General features: G+C 37.8%; 1 protein-coding gene across 3 annotated transcripts in view; it reads left to right on the top strand.

Annotated features, from left to right (window-relative positions):
* Positions 1-3,921, top strand: part of LOC144970722 (inactive tyrosine-protein kinase transmembrane receptor ROR1-like) — a 518,496-nt gene that overhangs the window by 253,798 nt on the left and 260,777 nt on the right. The window lies entirely within an intron of this gene.

The following is a 3,921-nucleotide window of genomic DNA, read 5'->3' as shown; positions in this document are numbered from 1 at the left end:
GGTCGAAAAACCGTAGGGTTTTTGTTGTCAGCTTTTATGTCGTCTGTAACTGACTTTCGTTCAATGCCTCTTTACCAAAAGGGGGTTAGGTGAGAGAGATAAAGAGAAGGAGAGAGAGAGAGGGGAAGAGAAGAGAGAAGAAAGAGAGAGAGGAAAAGGAGATCATGAGCGAACAAAAGACAGAGAAAGAAAGTAACGAGCGAAAAGAGAGAGAGAGAGAGAGAGAGAGAGAGAGAGAGAGAGAGAGAGAGAGAGATTAAGGAGAGAGAAAGAGAGAGAGAGAGCGAACGAGAAAGAGAAAGAGAAAGATAGATAGATAGATAGAGAGATAGAGAGAGAGAGAGATATATCTTTAAAACAATACCCCTCCCCCCCCCCCCCCCCCCCCCAAACCCCCTTTACGTTCAGGACAGGTGGGGTGTCAAGCACACCCAGAAATTGCCAGAAAACTCACAGAAAGTGAAAAGTGCAGTCTTGGGTCACGACTGTTACCATTAGAAGGCCAAATTCCTCGAGAGTTTGACTCTTTCTCTCTCTCTCTCTCTCTCTCTCTCTCTCTCTCTCTCTCTCTCTCTTATATATATATATATATATATATATATATATATATATATATATATATATATTGAATCGTGTTTGATACAAATATGTGTACGAAAAATGCTCGACATGCAGTAATGGAGCGAATTATTATTTAAAATATTTACCACAATGTTTGAGACAGTCTACATTAATGTTTCAGGCTTAATTTGCCATCGTCAGGACTGAGTTGTTTGTTGACTGTTGTTGTTTCTTGAAGTGGTTCCGGTTTAAAGTTGCTTAACAAGAATTTACGCCGACGGGGACACTTTCCGTACATCTCACTTTTCATGTTGAGTGTGGCTTCATGAGGGTGTTTGATTATAGTATATTTCTCTTCCAGGCATAAGCTACATTGTTTTGATGTTGGTGTGTATCCTGTTGCTTTAGATAAAATTTGCCATGAAATGTTGTGGTCTAGTTTGTTGTCTTTTAATTTCCAAATATGTTCGCTGAGTTTTGTGGATGTTTTTTTGTTAGTGTTTCTAAATGTTGAGGTGTGGAGGTTGTATCTTGTTTTGAAATTATTTTCTGTTAGTCCTACGTATTTTTCTTGCTTGTTTGTTTTAGTTTCTGTGACTGTGGCTTGGTAAATTAAACTTGATTCTAAGCATTTTTTGTTTAGCGGGCAATGTTCTTTATTTCTGCAGTTGCATTTTCTGGTGGGTGGGTTTTGCTTGTCGGTGGTTTATTAATATTTTTTTGTTGTGGCTTGAAATTATTTGTTCTATGTTGCGCATACACGAGTAGCTTATTTTTATGGTATTCCTGTTGATGATTTTATGTAGCTTGTGGTTTTTTGGAAAGTGTGTATCAATTAATTTCAGGAACTGCTGTCCTATGTTTGTGCTGACGTTTTTGTCGAAAGGTGGGTGAACCAAGTTATGTGTCGTTTTCTTGTTTTCCCATCGGCGTAAATTCTTGTTAAGCAACTTTAAACCGGAACCAGTTCAAGAAACAACAACAGTCAACAAAACAACTCAGTCCCGACGATGGCAAATTAAGCCTGAAACATTAATGTGACTGTCTCAAACATTGTGGTAAATATTTTAAATAATATATATATATATATATATATATATATATATATATATATATATTTATATATATACTCTCTCTCCCTCTCTTTCTCTCTCTCTCTCTCTCTCTCTCTCTCTCTCTCTCTCTCTCTCGTCCTGAAATAACGATTAAATGCTGAATCATAACAAAGCAAGAAAGAGACCGGATTTTGGATGAAAAGTTTGCAATGCTGATTAAATGTGACATAATCGTCTCGAAAACAGTATTTTGTCATTATATACCAGATGCCAAAAAAAAGGCTTCAAAAGTTAAAATAACAAGAAAAATGAAATTTTAGTATTTGTCGGATTTTTAAAAAGCCATTATAAATGCGGCTATCTGGTCTAGTGGTATGACACTCGCTTTCGGATCGGAAGGTCCTGGGTTCGAGCCTCGCTCGGCGCATAGTTGAGTTCCTTGGAAAAAGCTCTTTACTCACATTCTCTCACCGTACTCAGGTGTAAAATGAATACCTGGCCGTTAACAGCGCTGTCTTTGTCCGAAAAAAATTGTAACATCGCCTAACCGGCGTCAAAGTCCCGTCCTACATGTTAAATGTTGCTGTTGACCAGGGACCCTTGTAAAGCGCTATGAGCACATTTAGTGGATATTGCGCTATATAAAAGCTCATCTTCATTAATTTTAATCAAATAATAACATGTAATGATAACAAGTTGACAATAATGATTTGTGACGTCAGATTATCAAGCGTCAAATTTTACTAAAATTAGGATTCTTAAAAAGAAAAAAAATGATTTAAATAATTTTCTGTACATACATCTCTTTTATTCCAAGATGACGCGATTTGGAATAGATTAAGGATTATAGAATACAAGATTTCTTAAACTCTTGCGTTTTACTTTTTTTGGAATTCGAACTTTGTTCCAACGCGCCCTCCCAAGCTCTTGCACCGATTGGGAACACGTCTGCACTTCCTTTTGGGGAATTTTGTCTTTAGGGTCTATTAACCGGTAGATAACCACGCCTCTCGGACAATCGTCATAATGTAAACAATGGCAGTGATTGGTAGACACAGCAAACTACACAGGCTTTACTATAGATGGTATGTGTTAATTAAAATACCCACTGTTCTACCTGTTGATAAGTAGATTCAACACAGAAAAACTATGAGTAAACTTAAACGTTTATAATATGATCGAGAAAATCGTGTGATAACTAGTCACCCATTTGTCAATATAAAAACAATAACAACAATCAGATGGAGGTCGAATTCGTTCACGTTATTGTTTATAAACAACCAACTATGTTTGTCCGAGCACGTGTGAAGGTGTGTCACAAATTCCATGTTTTGATTGGTCAAAAATCGAACTGGTTAATTCCAAGGGAAGACTGAAATAACCCAGGCGTCAGTGCAGCGCCACAAATGGGAGCGATCTATATTCATGTTTTCGTCCAACCCATGTCATCAATCACATGATTTGTTGCTGTCCAACTATTGGATATTTCTTAACAAATGTAAACGTGCTGCTTTGTTTACAAAAATTATAAACATACCATGTGTCAAGCTGAATCGAATGACCAATCGTGATGTTAGATATTTAAAAAGCTGTGAACACTTTTCACTAAGTGGGTCACTTTGAGCACATTTTGCAATGTGACCAATGACCTCGAGCACATGGAAAGTTAATATAGATCATGCCCACTGAGCTAGGCAGGGCGAGATGACTTGTTCAAGGCCACACAGCTCAGCGGCGGATGATCGAACCGTGACCCTCGTAGACTTATAGCCTGACACTGACCAAAAAATGACGTCAAAATGCCAGTCTTTGGCCACAAAAGAAAACAAATCGTGAGTTGTATTCAGTTGTTCAACCAATGGGACCACTTGTTTCCATGAGCTCTACTAACGACAACTCACTCGGCGATGCAAAAACCAAATAATGACGTCAAAATGCCAGTCTTTTTGGGTTGTCAGTATCAGGCTATAACTTTACGATGGCTACGATCGAACTCGGTACCTTTCGGGTACGAAGCAAAGACCGTACGAAATTCATTATTCTCAATAAAACATAAAATCTTAACATAAGTCTTGTTGTCTTGACTATCAACTCAACAGTTAGCCTTTAAACCATCCCAATTTATTACAATTTCGAATCGTTACGTACTAAATTAAATAAGCATGACGTCCTCTCTCTCTCTCTCTCTCTCTTTTCTCTCTTCTCTCTCTCTCTCTCTCTCTCTCTCTCTCTCTCTCAACGGAGAGACCTGTCCGGGAATAAGAATTGAGATAGCATTAGCTGAATCATAGCAAAGTAAAGAAAA

Source organism: Berghia stephanieae, chromosome 1, assembly GCF_034508935.2.
Source record: "Berghia stephanieae isolate SIO BIC M18660-M18661 chromosome 1, UCSD_Bste_1.3, whole genome shotgun sequence".
NCBI lineage: Eukaryota > Metazoa > Mollusca > Gastropoda > Nudibranchia > Aeolidiidae > Berghia > Berghia stephanieae.
Note: the sequence above shows the minus strand (reverse complement) of the source record. Positions and strands in the feature narration are given on the sequence as shown.